We start from the raw sequence: 17,446 nt of genomic DNA, 5'->3' as shown, positions 1-17,446 counted from the left end.
GGGAGGCCCCAGGCTGTGAGTTAGGAAAGCTGACATCCAGGTAGTAGGTAGGCATCTCACAGTCTGGAGCCATGGAGTGTGCCTAGGGCTAGAACAGGAATCATTCTCATGTGGCACTGAAACTGGGCATGGGTTGAGCTGTATCTACAGACTCCTGATACTGTGTCCTTAGGATAGTAAATGAGAGCCGTGTGTGGTGGCGCATACCTTTAATCTTAGCATTCAGGAGGCAGAGGTTGGAGGATCACCAGAGTTTGAGGCCCCCTGGAGACTACATAGTGAATTCCAGGTCATCCTGGGCTAGAATGAGACCCTACCTCGAAACCCTCCCCCCCCCAAAGAAAAGATAGTAAAGGGGGCCTGGAGAGATGGCTCAGTGGTTAAAGGCACTTGCTTACAAAGCCTGACAGGTGGGGTTTGATTGATTCCCCGGCACCCACATAAAGCCAGATGCACAAAGTGGAGCATATATCTGGAGTTCACTTGCAGTGGCGTGAGGCCCTGGTGTACCCATACTCACTCTGTCTGTCTCTCAAATAAATAAGTAAAATATTTTTTTTCCAAACTGGGAATGGTGGCTCACACCTTTAATCCCAGCACTGGGGAGGCAGAGGGAAGAGGATCACTGTGAGTTTGAGGCCACCCTGAGACTACATAGTGAATTCCAGCCTGGGCTAGAGTGAGGCCCTACCTCGAAAAACCAAAACAACAAAAAAAGGGTAGTGAATAGGGCTGGGGATGTGACTCAGCGGGTAGAGTACCTGCCTAGCGTTCATGAACCTGGGTTCAATCCCCAGCATCCCATAAACTGGGTGTTCTGGCTCAAGCCTGTAACCCTAACACTGGGATGGTGGAGGTAAGATCAGAACTTCAAGGTCATCCTCAGTTACATGTTGAGTTCAAAGCCAACCTAACTCAAAATAAATAAATAAATGAAAGGCCAATAAATAAATAAGGGAAAAGAAGGGTCATTCAGAGTCTGTTGCTTTGTTGGTTGTGGGTATATGGGAGACGGTAGAGTAATGGGCTTTTTATTTCTGTCATTGCCCCAGGTTGTTTGTTGAAAGAGTGGGGCGGGCTAGAGAGATGGCTTAGTGGTTGAGGTGTTTGCCTGCAAAGCTAAAGGACCCAGGTTCGATTCCCCAGGACCCATGTAAGCCAGATGCACAAGGGGGCACATGCGTCTGGAGTTCATTTGCAGCAGCTGGAGGCCCTGGCATGCTCATTCTCTCCCTCCTGCGCTCTCTCTCTCTCTCCCTATTTCTCTCTCTGAAATAGATAAAGAAAAATAAAATGCTTTTTTAAAAAGGGTGGGGGAATGCTAGGTACTAAAGGTGTAACCCCCCCAGCTCCACTATCCTTCCAGGGGCTTTCCTGTCTCAAGTGTTTGCTTGTCTTTTGTCTTTGGGTGTCATCTCAAAACACCCCATTTTCAGAGCTGGAGAGCTGGCTTACCTGTTAAGGACCCAGATTTAATTCCCCAGAACCCACATAAGCCAGGCGCACATGGTGGCGCATGGGTCAGGAGTTCCTTTGCAGTGGCTGGAGGTCCTCTCGTACCCAGTCTCTTCGCCTTCCCCTCTCTTTCTCATAAAATAAATAAATACAAATTTTAAAAAACACCCGTTTTCATCCAAATAACAGATTGAACCTCTCAAAGTAGTCTTACAGTTAGAACTCTGGGGAAAAATCACCTTAGACCCAGAGGTCCGCTGTTGAGCTATTCTCAGGCTCACCTTGCTTTCCTGTCAAAGCCCCACTTTCTGTGGGGTCAGCCTTAGCAGTAGGCAGGACTTTGATAAGAATTGATTGAGGGGGGCTGGAGAGACGGCTCAGCAGTTAAGGTTTTTTTCCACAAAGCCTAACCACCCAAGTTCGATTTCCCCCTCCCCATGGAAAGCCAGTTGCACAAAGTGACACATGCATTTGGAGTCTTTCTGTAGTGCCTAGAAGCCCTGGCACACCATTCTCTCTGGCTGCCTTTGTGCTACCTCTACTTGCAAATAAATAAATAAATATATTTTTAAAAAGGGGGGGTGCTGGAGAGATGACTTAGTGGTTAAGGTGTTTGCCTGCAAAGCCAAAGGATCCTGGTTCGACTCTCCAGGACCCACGTAAGCCAGATGCACAAGGGGGCACATGCATCTGGAGTTTGTTTGCAGTGTCTAGAGGCCTTGGTGTGCTCATTCTCTCTCTCTCAAATAAATAAATAAAAATAAAAATATATTTTAAAAAAAGAGCCAGGTGGTGTATGCCTTTAATCCCAGCACTCAGGAGGCTGAGATAGGAGGATCACTGTGAGTTTGAGGACAGCCTGAGACTACATAGTGAATTCCAGGTCAGCATGGGCTGGAGCAAAACCCAACCTCAAAAAAAAAAAAAATAAATAAATAAAATAAAAAGAATTGGCTGAGGGTATAAAAGCCAAGTGTGTGGTGACCCCACCCCATTCTTCCACACCAGGAGGGCCTCATGGGTGAGGGTGTGGAAAATGTCACTCGTATGCAACAGCATCTGTCTAGAGCATTATATGAGTGGCAGTACCCTCCCTCAAGCCTGGCATGCTTTTCTTTACAGGTGACAGAATATGGTGGGCATACCAAACTGTTTTTAAAACTCTGCCTGCCTAATAGTTACAAAGTTCTTTAGAGTTTTTAGTTCTTATTTTGTCTTGTGATACTGGGAATTGAACTCAGGCACGCTAAGCAAGCCTTCTGCCAGTGAGCTGTCCCACCAGCCTTGTTTGTTTTTTTTTTTTTTGGGGGGGGGGCTGGGGGGAAGGGTCTTGCTGTAGCCCAGGCTGACCTGGAATTCACTCTGTAGTCTCAGGCTGGCCTTGAACTCACAGTGATCCTCCTACCTCTGCCTCCCGAGTGCGTGTGCCACCACACCCGGATTTTGTTATACAGTTTTAATGGGGTCCTGCACGCGCTCAGATGCTCAGATTGTTTACTGATGGGTGATTCTATTTCCAATAAAAAGCTGGTTTACTGACTCAAGTGTAGCTCATTGTCTGGATCCCACCAAAGGCTGCCGCCCTTCCTCTGACCTGTCATTCTGGGCCTGAAAAGGACTGAGACATGGACCATGCTCCTCACTTGCAGCCTTTCCCTGTCTCCCTGGGCACTTCCTGCCGCCTAGCACACAAGGACACTGTCCTTTGTCAGCAGCCAGGGAAATCTCAAAGCCCTTTGTCTTCTGGGAGCCTGCAAGCTAGACTGTAAACCGTCTTTTGATCTGAGCCATAAAAAATGCTCAGTGGCCTGTGTCCTCATGCCAAGCAGCTGCCACACTGAAGGCGACCTGGCCTTGGTGGCCCTGCCTTTGCCCACAGTGTCTCTGCCACTTCCTGGAGCTGAGGTTCCTCACCTTCCAAGACCCGGTGGTGCAAGCATGGCCTCTCGGAAGCCTTCCCTGAGCCTCTTCCCTCACGGGCAGAGGGCCCGGACACCGCATGCTGTCCACTCACAGCTCCCGCCCCTTGAATTGGCGTGGCCGGTACTCTGCTGTGAGCCAGGGCCGCACCTCACCGCTTTGTCGTCCAGCATTTATTTAGCACCCTGGTATGCAGGAAGCGTGTCTCGAATGCCTAGTAAAATGATTAAGGCTTCATGACTTCAAGGTGGCTGTGGTACTTGGTCTGAAGACATTTGGGAGGACTTGCCGTGTGCCTGGCCCTCCGACACACACCTGTCTCAGGTGCCTTACTCGGAACTCAGGCCCCTCCCAGAATTCTAGTGCTGCTCCCTTTGGCTAAGCGCTTTTCCTTGGGTTCTCATTCTGTGCCCTGGGGCCGTGGGGTGAGGGCAGGTTCCAGATCTGCTGCTGGGGGAAGTTACTGAATCAGCAGAGCCCCATTCCAGCTCCAGTTCGCGCCTGCAGGTGGGAAAGGGACCCGAGGTGCTGTCTGCTGCCTGGCTGCCAGGCCGCGTGTCAGACCGCCTACTCAGGATGCCACGCGTGGGCTTAGGCATCTCTAGGAAGACCTGCACTTGAACTTCCTTCCAGGCGGCAAGCAGGCCAGCTGGCCCGGGGTGCCGTGACTAACACCTCATTACTGGTTACATCCCTGTTGTACCTGGCACGTGCCTGCCATTGTGTGCCACCAGCCAGAGGCCCCCTATCAAGTTCCCTGCAAGCAGCTACTGGGTAGTGGCTGTGGGGTTCCAGTCCCCATTCACACTGGGGAGGCGCCAGGGCTCAGCTTCAGGGCTGAGGCAGGCGCCTCCCCTTCCTGGGGAGATGCCGCCAGGTAGGTCACTGCGTCGGACAAGCTGTTTAAAGCTTCCTGTTGTTATTTGACCTTCACAGTGAACTTGGGCTAAAGTCTCGGTTTCCTACTCTGTTTTTCCCCTTCCGGGGACACACTGGGTGTAATGTGGCATTTGGGGGTGGAAGTTACACTCTGGTAACTAGAGTGGGACGTGTAAGCGCAGTGTCACCACACCTGCAGTGTGCCCAGGGTGGGAGCAGACCTGGACGAGGAGGCACTGGCCTGGCGGGCACTGGAGGGGACCACGCAGAAGGGTGGAGTGAGCCGAGAGGAAGAGGGGCGCTGGCGCATCCTGACGCCTCTCTCCTCAGGGATCTGCCTTCTGAATATGTCCGGCCGATAGGGACTGCAGCGGGCACCTGAACCGGGTGCTCAGGGCTCCCTAAGCTACTTGTGGGAGGGGCAGGAAGGGTCCTGGTCACGAAGGGCGGGAACAGGAAAGGCTGGCAGGTGGAGGGTTGTGGCCAAGCCCTGAGCATGTGGCAGAGGTGTTGCTAGTTGGAGCCGAGCTGTGATGAAGTCACGAAGCAGCAGCATGGAGCGGGAAGGTCAGGAGGTGCCTAGGAAGCCCCGGGGGGGGGGGGGGAATGGGACTGGAGCGCCCCCCACCCCCCCGCCGCCGTTTCTAGGCTGAGGCCAAACTGCTGCAGCAGTAACACGGGAGACAGAGCGGGGGCCGAGCCAGAGCAGTGCACAGAGAAGAGCCCAGGGAGTGACATCAGCCATGTGTGCTTTAGGGAGATAAGGGCCTAAAGTGCCCATTATGTGTGACAGCCAGGCAGTGCCGTCCTGATGGAGCGAGCCTGGTGCAGCCTGCTGTTGCCAGCAGTTTTGACTCCAAAGGATGAAAAAAGGAGACGCAGGGCTAGAGCAGAGCCGTAAGCCCTCACGGCAGTAGAGAGGGAGTCAGGATCCCAGGAGTTGAGATCAGGAGTGGAGAGGGGCTCGGACTCCAACCCACAGCAGTGGTGGGGATGTTTCCTCTTCTCCCCGCTTTCTTAGAGGAGAATGTGGGGGTGAGGCCATGAACACTGCTGGGGAACAGGGGAGGGTGCTGGAGGTGAGCCCAGAAACCCTGCCAGAAACCCTGCACCAAGAGCCAGGGCATGCCTAGTTCCTGTGGACAGGTGACTTGAAATGTTTTTTTCCTCCTCAGTTCTTGTGTGGGTACGGAGAAACATGCTTTTGCCCAACTTCCTTGTGCCAGGCAGCTGATGGGAAGAGATGGGAAGACAGGACAGGTGGGCGCTGAGGCTTGGCATGACTCGTCTAGGCTGAGCCAGCGCTGGGGTAGGAGGAGGCTGTGTCTTCAAAGTTAAGAAAAAGGGGCCTTTTTATTAGAAAGGGGGGGGAGGGAGAGGATGGGCACACCAGGGCCTCTAGCCACTGCAAATAAACTCCAGGTGCATGTGCCACCATGTGCCTTTGGCTTACGTGGGTCCTGGAGAATCGAACCTGGGTCCTTAGGCTTCCCAGGCAAGTGCCTTAACCGCTGAGCCATCTCTCCAGCCCCGAAACAGGGCTATTTATGAATATTTGACTCCTGGGTGGGGTGGGTGGAAAACGAAGTAGAAACATAAAGAGGTGAAATTGGAGAAGGCAGGTAGTCCGGGCTGGGCCTGTCCCCTTCCCCAGGCCGTCTAGTGATTGCAGCACAAAACCAAGGCTGGAGCAGGGAGCAGGGCTCCAGGAAAGGATGCTTTTCAGGGAGAAGATGGAGTGTGTGTGCTCTAGATAGTTCCAGAGTAAGAAGAGAGGAGGGGCACACTGGGGAAGGGAAGCAGCAAGATAAGGTGATGTGGAGAGACCTGTGGCCTTATCCCCTGGTTAGTGACAGTTACTCCCATGTTCGCATTAGCAATGTCACACTGTGAAGGTTCTCCCTGGGCAGTGGGGGCTGTGAAGGGAATGGGTCTTCAGGGGTGTGTGTTCTTGAGATATGCCAATGTGGGGTCTCTCCCACCCAGGCATGTGGAGGCCCAGGGTGGCCTCCACCCCATATATAGCAGTCTGGGTGGTCAGTGCCCTAAACATTCTTACTAAAAAAAAACTATATTTATTGATCTGATAGAGAGAATGGGCATGCCAGGGCCTCTAGTCACTGCAAATAAACTCCAGACACATGTGTCTCACCTTGTGCATCTGGCTTTACATGGATCCTGGGGAACAGAACCTGGCTCCTTAGGCTTTGCAGGCAAGTGCCTTAACTGCTAAGACATCTCTAGCCCTCAAATTATATTTTTTTTAAATATTTTATTTATTTATTTATTTATTTGAGAGCGACAGACAGAGAGAAAGACAGATAAAGGGAGAAAGAGAATGGGCGCGCCAGGGCTTCCAGCCTTTGCAAACGAGCTCCAGATGTGTGCGCCCCCTTGTGCATCTGGCTAACGTGGGACCTGGGGAACCGAGCCTCGAACCAGGGTCCTTAGGCTTCACAGGCAAGCGCTTAACCGCTAAGCCATCTCTCCAGCCCCAAATTATATTTTTTTAAAATTTTTATTGGCTGGGCATGGTGGTGCATGCCTTTAATTTCAGCACTTGGGAGTAAGAAGTAGGAGGATTGCTGTGAGTTCAAGGCTACCTTGAGACTACATAATGAATTCCAGGTCAGCCTAAGCTAGAGTAAAATCCTACCTTGAAAAACAAAATGAAACAAACAAAAAAAAGTATTTATTTGCAAGGAGAGAGAGAATTTGGGTGTGCCAAGGCTTCTAGCCACTGCAAATGAACTCCATACACCTATGCCACCTTATGTAACTGGCTTTACATGGGTCTTATGGAATCAAACCTGGGTCCTTTGGCTTCGTAGGCAAGTGCCTTAACCACTAAGCCATCTCTCCAGCCCTCCCCAGACACTGTGGACAGAATGATTCTCACGCTGCTGTTCCTTCATCTATCTACTTTCCAGCCTGCCCATCTTTCCAGAATGAAAGTTTGAGTATGCTTCCTTATCCCAGGGCCCTGGTGGCATCCACCCCTGTTAGGTTAGAGTTGGGGCCTCTCAATGAGAAAAGGGCCTTTGTGATAAGCCCTTCACCCTCCCCCCCAGACACACTCCCAGGGGAAGTTAGCTTCTCTTGGTCTCTGGACACAGCAAGTTTTTTTCCTGTTGCTGTGTTTGCTGGTTCTTTGCGTGAAATGACCACCCCAGCCCCGTCCCCCTCTGCCCTCCAGGCCCCAGCACAGTATAATTCCCTCCAAAAAGGGCTCTGGAACATTTTTTTCCCCCTAAGGTAGGGTTTCACTTTAGCTCAGGCTGACCTGGAATTCACTATGTAATCTTAGGGTGGCCTTGAACTCATGGCGATCCTCCTACCTCTGCCTCCCCAGTGCTGGGAGCTTTTGCCAGCCTCTTAGTGGGGCCGAATCATCCTTTCTGATACTTGTACCTTCGCGTTTGCGCACAAATCTTTCTGCCTGTATTGCCAGGTATGCTGTTTCTGTATCTGCTATATGGAGCTCAGTGCCAGAAACCTACAAGGCACTTGAGAGAAGGTTCTGGAAATATTGGATGTGGGATAGATGGATTAGGCCAGCACCCCCTTTTGATTCAAGGGGACGAACACCTCACACTCCTCTTTCAAGGATTCCCAACAATGTCCTGAGGTGGTTGTGTCCCTGAAGTGTCCAGCAGGTTCTTGGGTGGTGGGTAAGGTGTATCCCTGGCCTGTCTGAGGCAGGTGAGTGAGAGGAAAGTTCCTGTACCAGGAGAGGGTTGATGGTCACCTACCCTGGATTGCTAGTTGCCGCTTGTCTTTGCCCCTGTCGCCTGTGCCGTGCTCTGGGTCTGCGTCCGTGCCCAGCCCCGGCCCCCCGGGCTGCTATGTGTGCCCCTCTAGCCTGCGCATCACCCCCCCCACCTCAGGAGAATCGGCCTCTCCCTACCTCTGCCTTCTCTCCTGGCATCTTTCTAGCTGCCTGCCAGCCAGATACCCTTGCAGGTACTGTCCTTCCCTTGCCTCTGTTCCCAAGTTCCCACTGTCAGGGGTATCCTGGCACTCTGATTGCCTTCTTACTGGACAGCTCATCATGTGGTCATGACTGTGTCCCCCATCCCTGGATGGCATACCTTGCCTGGGGCTGAAATGGGACTCGTCAGTTCTGCTGCCTTTCAGGAGTGTGTGCGGGGACTATTGGGTTCGGCTGTGGGGTTTTTTTGTTTGTTTTGTTTTGTTTTCAAGGTAGGGTCTTGCTCTAGCCCAGGCTGACCTGGAATTCACTCTAGTCCCAGGGTGGCCTCGAACTCACAGCGATCCGAGTGCTGAGACTAAAGGCGTGAGCTGCCACGCTGGCTGTGCTGTTTCTGAGAGGTCTGTGTCCTGCAGCTCACCAGGGAGGGTGGGCTCTTCCCTTTCAGTGCCTGTAGCAGTATTCACCAGAGTTGAGAGGCCAGCATGAGGGTGCTTTGAATTCCACTTGAGCAACCTGCCCCAACAGGGCCTCTAACCACTGCAAATGAACTCCAGACGCATGCACCACCTTGTGCATCTGGCGTATATGAGTTCTGGGGGATCAAACCTGGGTCCTTAGGGCTTTACAGACAAGCACCTTAACCGCCGCTAAGCCATCTCTCCAGCTTTAAAAAAAATTTTTGTTATTTGAGAGCGACAGGGAGAGAAAGAAAGAGGCAGAGAGAGAGAGAGAATGGGCATACCAGGGCCTCCAGCCACTGCAAACAAACTCCAGACACGTGTGCCCCCTGGGTCCTGGGGAAATCGAGCCTCGAACCAGGGTCCTTAGGCTTCACAGGCAAGTGTTTAACCGCTAAGCCATCTCTCCAGCCCCAGCTTCTTTTTTGTTTTTTTTTTAATGCGGGGTCTCACTCTCGTCCAGGCAGACCTGGAACTCACTCTTCAGCAGCACCAGGCTGGCCTCAGACTCATAGTGATTGCCTTACCGCAGCCTTCTTGGTGCTGGGATCAAAGGCATGCGTCACCACACCCAGCTTCCATTCTTCATTCTTGTGTGCTGTTCCTCTCCTGAAAGGCATGTGAGGATTGCTCACACTGGAAAGGACTGAGCCAGGCTGCTAAAGACCCTGCTCCTGAGTGGCACAGTGACTAAGGCCAGCTGGCCACAGTCCTGGGCCCTGGTCACCTTGTTCCTGTGGTTGGGCAGGGACACGGGCCTGGACTGCCAGCCTCCCTTTGGACAGCCTGCCTGTCTGCCCGTCTGGTGTCCACATGAAGATGAGTATGGGGCCCCCTCCTCCCTGTCAAAGGCATCACAGGATACACAGGTCTGAGCAGCCTCTGGCCACCACCCCATCTGCACCCTTTCTGGCCTGCCCTATCTGGACTCTGTCGTCCTTTCTCCCCAGTTCCTCTTCTGTGGCTGTGGGTCTCTGAACCCTCTGCTGTTACCTTCAGGGCGCACCTTGGGCCAGGCAGAGAGGAGGCAACTCAGTAGAAGTCAGTGGAATGAACAAAAACTTGGGACGAAGGAAGCCATGCTTGTGGTCAGCGCCTCCATTCCCTGTGGCCAGGACAGGCAGCCAGGATGTGTGACCCAGGACCTCGTGTGGTCGGAGTAAAATGTCACCACCGGGGCCACACATGAGGTTCTGTCTGTCACGTGAGAGCTTAGTCCCAAGTCTACCTGTTTGAGGAGATCATGTCCTCCCCTTAGGTGAGAAACAGGGTTCTTGTGACCGAAGTGTTGCTCGAGGACGGCTTCGTGGCATTAAGCAGGGAGTCTAGCGTAGCTGGGACAGGGCTGCTGTGTACGCCTCAGGGGCGGTGGGGGTGGGGATCACGGGCCCTGGTGCAGGAAACTGGGTGTTCTTCCCTGGGCTGAAGACTCCCCAGCACCTCTCCATATCGCACTGTTCACCCTTCCCCGCAAAGTGGGGCAAATTCACCATCAGGCCATCTCTGCGACTGAACAAGATGGCTGGGCAGCCAGCCTCCGCAGCCGCTGAGGACCAGTCAAGGGGGCGTCCCTGGTATACAGTGCCAGCCGCTGTCCAGGGTGTGGCTCATCCTTTCCAATGCCCACTTTTCCTCCCCCACCCCCATCTCCTGACTAGGTATCTGCCCGAGCATCTTGCCCTGTAGGGAAAGGAGCCCCTGGTATCAGTGAGCTTGGCTTCTGCCCTCTTCCTGTGGGTAAAAATCCAGGGATGGGGCCGGAGAGATGGCTCGGCACTTAAGGTACTTACCTGCAGACTCTAACCACCCAGGTTTGATTCCCCAGTACCCACGTAAAGCCAAATGTACAAAGTGGCACATGCATCTGGAGTCTATTTGCAGTGGCTGGAGGTTCTAGTGCATCTATTCCCTCACCCCTCTCTTTCTCCTTGGAAATAAATAAACAAAAATATTAAAAAAAAAAAAAAAAAAGGCCAGGAGCCAGGCGTGGTGGAACACGCCTTTAATCCCAGCAGTCAGGAGGCAGAGGTCGGAGGATTGCCGAGAGTTCTAGGCCAGCCCGATACTACATAGTGAACTCTAGGTCATCCTGGTCTTTAGCAAGACCCTATCTCAAAAAAACAAAATAAAATAAAAGCTAGGGGGATGATTCAAAAGTTACCATAGTTCTGAGAAGTGACAATGGCATGTTCAGCACTGAGACATTGCTTTCACACCTTCCAAGGCTCAGGGCCCATTGCAGAAGAGGTGGCGGGAAGAATGTAAGAGCCAAAGGAAGGGTAGGAGTGCTCACAATGCAATTGTCCAGACAGAAATTGGCCCATGACCTCACAATGCCTAGTACTAACTACACAAGACCCTCATCATAGGAGGAAAAGATGATGACATCAAAATAACAGACTAGTAGTGGGAGGGACATGATGGAGGGTAGATTTGTGAGGGAGGAACGTAGAGGAGGGGAGGGAGTGACCATGCTTTATTGTCTATAATTATGGAAGCTGTCAATAGAAAAGGGTTTTTTTTTAAATGTAACTTTATTTTTTTAATTAATTATTTATTTATTTGAGAGCGACAGACACAGAGAGAAAGACAGATAGAGGGAGAGAGAGAGAATGGGCGTGCCAGGGCTTCCAGCCTCTGCAAATGAACTCCAGACGCGTGCACCCCCTTGTGCATCTGGCTAACATGGGACCTGGGGAACCAAGCCTCGAACCGGGGTCCTTAGGCTTCACAGGCAAGCGCTTAACCGCTAAGCCATCTCTCTAGCCCAGAAAAGGTTTTTAAAGAGCCAGGGACTTCATTGTGGAGTAAAGAGCTTGGGTTTTGAGTTACCGTGGGGTATTTGTAGCAGAAATGTCATATGTGAATGTCCTCCCCCCCACCCCCCGAGATGGAATCTCACTGTAGCCCAGGCTGACCTGGAATTCACTCTGTAGTCTCAGGGTGGCCTCGAACTCAGTGATACTTCTGCCTCCCAGGTGCTGGGACTAAAGGTGAGCACCATGCTGCAGTCAGGGGCCCCTGCTGGCAGAAATCACCCAACCAAGAGCAGCTTATGGGAAAAAGATTCATTTTGGCTTATAGGCTTGAGGGGAAGATCCACGATGGCAGGGGAAAACAATGGCATGAGCAGAGGGTAGACATCACCCCCCTTGCCAACATAAGGTGGACCATAGCAGCAGGAGAGTGTGCCAAACATTGGCAAGGGGAGACTGGCTGTAACACCCATAAGCCTGCCCCCGGCAATACACTGCCTCCAGGTGGTGCTAATTCCCAAATCTCTCTCAGCTGGGAACCTAGCCAGAACACCTAAGTTTATGGGGGAACACCTGAATCAAACCACCACATTCCGTCCCTGGCCCCCATAAACTGATGTCCATACATGATGTAAAATACAATACATTCATCCAACTTAAGTTCTCATAGCTTTTTATCAATTCCAATAGTACTCATATATCCCCATAATCTGAAATCTTTTAACTGAGCCATAATAACCAAAATATCGCCCCCCAAAAATCCATAATGGCACAGAATTCACACTGCAAAAGATGGCATTGGGCATAGCAAAGAAATATTCAACCCATACTAGATTTGAAACAAACCAGGGCAAACATCAAACTCTGTAGCTTCAAATCCAACAACTCTAGCCACTGACAAATCTCCAAATCCTATAATTCTAACCAGCAACAAGTCCCTGGCATTTCGATTCCACCCCTCCAGCTAGGCTACTCACAGTCCTGGAAAACTTCATCGGGGCTGGCAGCTTTACTTAGCAGCCATCTTGTGGTCCCAGCATATCCACTGGGTCTCCACCACAATCCACAGTTCATCCTCATGGCCCCATTGGAGTCTCCATGCAGGCAACCAGCAAACCTGCTTCACACTGCCCATGGACATTTCCAAAACACAAGATTGTGTTTCAAACTTAATGACCCTTTTTCCTGCATTTTTTTAAATTAAAAAAATTTGTTTATTTATTTAATTGAAACAGAGAGACAGAGGCAGAGAGAGAGAGAGAGAGAATGAATAGGCACATCAGGGCCTCCAGTCACTGCAAACAAACTCCAGATGTGTGCGCCCCCTTGTGCATCTGGCTAACGTGGGTCCTGGGGAATTGAGCCTTGAACCGAGGTCCTTAGGCTCCACAGGCAAGCGCTTAACCACTAAGCCATCTCTCCAGTCCTTTCCTGCATTTTTTTAAAAAATTGTATTTATTTGAGAGCGACAGACAGAGAAAGAGGCAGATAGAGAGAATGGGCACATCAGGGCCTCCAGCCACTGCAAAAGAACTCCAGATGCGTGTGCCCCCTTGTGCATCTGGCTAACGTGGGTCCTGGGCAATCAAGCCTTGAACCGGGGTCCTTAGGCTTCACAGGCAAGCGCTTAACTGCTAGGCCATCTCTCCAGCCCTTTCTTGCATTTCTTATACTCCACAGTACCAGGTAGGGTGCCAATTTGTTAATCCAGGGGGAAATAAAGCAGACTTTGAAGAACAGGACACTCTGTGAGCACTCAGACCCCTTCAAGAGAGTCTACATTCTTCCTGTTAACCCAGTGCAGGTCAGTTAGCCAAAACTCAGAGGTTGTAATCTCTCAATTGCAGCTAAACGGGCAGCAGTTCTCCCTAAGATTTTTTTTTTCCTGTGCCATATCCCTCGGCTCACACCAGTTCACTTCTGTGCAAAGCAATCCTGCACCAATCTTATATCTAAGGGCATAACAACAAGCTTCTCACACAAACTGCTGGCCCACTCCAAGCAAGCTCTTCCTCACCCTCATAAACCAAACCTCACAGTCTGTAGTTCTTATTGCATTCAGGTCTTTCAACTCTGACCAGAATAGTCCATCAAGCTGTACTTACAGCACTGCAAGGCATCTCTAAGGCCAAGGTTTCAAGTCCTTCCACATTCCTCTTGAAAATCAGCTCCAAAAGGCCAAAGCCACAGAGTCAGCTGTCCAGCAGCAATCCCACTCCTCGGTACCACTTTACTGTTGCAGTCAGGTTCACATTGCTGGTAGAAATCATGCAACCAAGAGCAGCTTCTGGGGAAAAGAGGTTTATTTTGGCTTACAGGCTTGAGGTGAAGCTCCACGATGGCAGGGGAAAATGATGGCATGAGCAGAGGGTGGACAACAGCAACAGGAGAATGTGCCAATCACTGGCATGGGGACACTGGCTATAACACCCATAAGCCCGCCCCCAACAATACACTCCCTTCAGGAAGCGTTAATTCCCAATCTCCATCAGCTGGGAACTTAGCATTCAGAACACCTAAGTTTATGGGGGACACCTGAATCAAACCACCACATTCCACCTCTGGCCCCCATAAATTGATAACCATACATGATGTAAAATGCAATACATTCATCTAACTTTAAAAGTCCCCATAGTTTTTATCAATTCCAATGATATTCATACATCTCCATAGTGCAAGACCTTTTAACTGAGCCATAATACCAAAAAAAAAAAAACAAAACACCCAAAACCCATAATGGTGCAGAATAAACATTAACACTGCAAAAGATGGCATTGGGAATAGCAAAGAAATATTCAACTAACACAAGATTTAAGACAACCAGGGCAAACATCAAACTCTGTAGCTCCAAGTCCAACAACTCTAGCCAAGGACAAATCTCCAAGTCCGATAATTCTAACCAGCAACAAGTCTCTGGCATTCCAATTCCACCAACAACACACTCCCTCCAGGAGGCGCTAATTCCCAAATCTCCACCAGCTGGGAAGCTAGCATTCAGAACACCTGTTTATGGGGGACACCTGGATCAAACCACCACACCTGGCTTCCCCACCACCACCACCCCCGCTTTAAAAGAAATGCCTGGGGCTAGAGAAATGGCTTAGCAGTTGAAGTTGCTTACACTCAAAGCCTGATAACTTGGGTTCGATTGCCCAGCACCCACATAAAGCCAGATGCACAAAGGAGTCGTAGAAGGCTCTGGCATACTCCCCCAATTCTTTCTCTTCTAACTGCTTGCAAATATAAAATAAATCCAATAAATAATAATAAAAGAAATACTCATGGGCTGGAGAAATGGCTTAGTGGTTAAGGCACTTGCCTGCGAAGCCTACGGATTCAGGTTCGATTCCCCAGTACCCACATAAGCCATATGTACAAGATGGCGCATGAGTCTGGAGTTCATTTGCAGTGGCTAGAGGCCCTGTAGTACCCATTATTTCATTCAGTTTCTCTCTCTCTGCCTCTCTCTCAAATAAATTTTAAAAAAATGTGTATAAAAAAGAAATACTTGGGCTGGAGAGATGGCTTAGTGGTTAAGTGTTTGCCTGCGAAGCCTAAGGACCCTGGTTCGAGGCTCGATTCCCCAGGACCCACGTTAGCTAGATGCACAAGGGGGCGCACACATCTGGAGTTCGTTTGCAGTGGTTGGGAGCCTTGGTGTGCCCATATTCTCTCTCTCTCTGCCTCTTTCTCTCTGTTGCTCTCAAATAGATCAATAGAAATAAATAAGAAAAAAAAAAGAAATACTCGCTTCCCATATTTAGGTACCCTGAACTCAAATAGGCACTTGCTGGTAGGAGTAAGCTCAGGAGGGTTGGGGGCGGCTTGAGGTGGGGAAGGAGGAAGCCCAGAGCGGGGAAGGGAAGGGAAGCTGTTGAAAGAAGCACCTGGGGCCCCTGCCAGAAGTCAAGCTCTGATCTTAAGGCCATTGGGAAAGTTTCCTGCCCTGCTTCCTACTCTGTACCCTTCGGGAAAGTAGGGGGAAAATTCCACTTGACTCTCTTAGACTCCCGGAATGGCCAGTGAGGCGCAAAGCTGGGGACGCCCGCCGTGACTCCTCCCCTGCTCACACCCAGCTGTCAGCAGCAGGGAGGCTGAGCAGGCCAGTGGGTGTACATGGGGCAGTCAGAGGGAGAGAGACGTCAGGCAGACTCTCACTACAAGCTCTTGGAGCTGCAGGCAGCCAGGCTTGGCCAGAGGTACCCCTGCCTGTACCCCACTCTGCTGAAAACTTGAAGCTATAGGGAGGGGCCGTTGGGCAGTACAGTAGTGGCGGAAAGTACTCCCTGCAGGCCAAGGGTGGTTTCTCTATGGTGGCATCTGTGCGGGGCCCAGTGCCACCATCGCCAGCAGCCGTCTACCCTGGACTGCCCGAGCGGGAGGCGCAGGATGTGCTGTGTGTGCCATTCACCCTGATGCCACCTGCATCTCACCTACCTAGTCCAGAGCCAACCCTCAGCCCACAGTGCTGGGAACCAACATCTGTGAGGGCGGATATAACTTACTAGCACAGTTTTTAAATTTTAATTTTACTTATGTATTTATTTTTATTATTTATTTATTTTTTGGCTTTTTGAGGTTGGGTCTGTCTGTAACGCAGGCTGACCTGCAATTCACTATATAGTTCTAAGCCAGCCTTGAACTCGTAGTGATCCTCCTACCTCTGCCTCCCCAGTGCTGAGATTAAAGGCGTGAGCCACCACCTGGCTATTTGGGGGGGGCTTTTTGTTTGTTTTTGTTTTTCAAAATAGGATCTTACTCTAGCCCAGGTTGACCTGGAATGTACTCTGTAGTCCCAGAGTGCCCTTGAACTCAAGGCGATCTCCTACCTCTGCCTCCCGAGTGCCGGGATTAAAGGCGTGCGCCACCATGCCCGGCTTTTTTGTTTTTTTGAAGTAGGGTTTTGCTGTAGCCCAGGCTCACCCAGGCTACTGCCATGTGGGAAAAATGCATGGCCGCACCCAAGAAGCAAAGCTTCTTTGGGATACCTAGTGCGCATGTGCAACCTTGTGCCTTTGGAGCCAAGCCCATCTGATGTCTTAGGAGAATTTATTCATCTCATTTGCTCCTGCTTCCCCCCTTCCTTTCTTTCCAGTCTCTGCACGTGGCACCTTTGTCAGGAGCTGAGGACCTAAGGAACAGGTACAGCCTTGATTGCCTCTTGGGAGCAGGTGTGGTTTGTCACGGTGCGGCAGCAGCATGCCAGTGGGTGAATCCATAAGGAAAGAATCACTTCAACCAGAAAACCTTAGTTCAGCCAGGTGTGTTGGTGTGTTTGAGGCCAGACTGAGCTAGAGTGAGACCCTGCCTTGAAAAAGCAAACAAACAAACAGTCAAAGAATAGAAAAATAAAACAAAACCTCACCTCCCTGGGCTAGGGCTGACCTTGGTGTGTGCTTAGCATAGAGGAGGACAAGCCCTAGCACTGAAAGTACGTAAGAGCTGGGCACAGTAGCACACACCTGCTATTCCTGAGCTCCCAGATACAGTAGAGGCAGGATGCAGTTCACGATTAGTTTGGGCAACATGAGACACTATCTCAAAAAAGCCATAAATGTAGGCTGACGAGATGGCTCCGTAGTAGTTAAAGGCATTTCCTTGCAAAGCATGATAGCCCAGGTTTGATTGCTCAGTACTCACATAAGGCCAGATGCATAAAGTGGTGTGTGCATCTGGACTCCATCTGCAGTGACCAGAGGCCCTGGCGTGCCTATTCATTCTCTCTTTCCCTCCCTGTCCTTGCAGATAAATCCTTCTCTCCAGGGCTGGAGAGGTGGCGTCGCGGGTAGTGTCCTTGCCTGCAAAGACTAGGGACCCATGTTCGATCTCTCTCCAGAGCCCACATAACCCAGACCCACAAAGTTGGTGCAGGCACAAGGTTGCACATGCGCACTAGGTATCCCAAGCATCTGGAGTTTGATATCAGTGGCTGAGGCCCCGGTATGCCAATTCTTTCTCTCTCTGTCTCTCCTGCTTTCTCTAAAATGAAAAAAAAAAAAAAAAAATCTGCCAGGCCTGGTTGCACAACGTCTTTAATCCCAGCA

At 50.9% G+C, this 17,446-nt stretch overlaps 1 protein-coding gene across 3 annotated transcripts in view; it reads left to right on the top strand.

The window, feature by feature from the left end:
• Tbc1d24 (TBC1 domain family member 24) overlaps positions 1 to 17,446 on the top strand; it is a 40,252-nt gene that overhangs the window by 4,167 nt on the left and 18,639 nt on the right. The window lies entirely within an intron of this gene.

The sequence above is a fragment of the Jaculus jaculus genome, chromosome 11 (assembly GCF_020740685.1).
Source record: "Jaculus jaculus isolate mJacJac1 chromosome 11, mJacJac1.mat.Y.cur, whole genome shotgun sequence".
In the NCBI taxonomy this organism is placed as follows: domain Eukaryota; kingdom Metazoa; phylum Chordata; class Mammalia; order Rodentia; family Dipodidae; genus Jaculus; species Jaculus jaculus.
The sequence above is the reverse complement of the archived record's forward strand: the minus strand, read 5'-3'. Positions and strand labels throughout refer to the sequence as shown.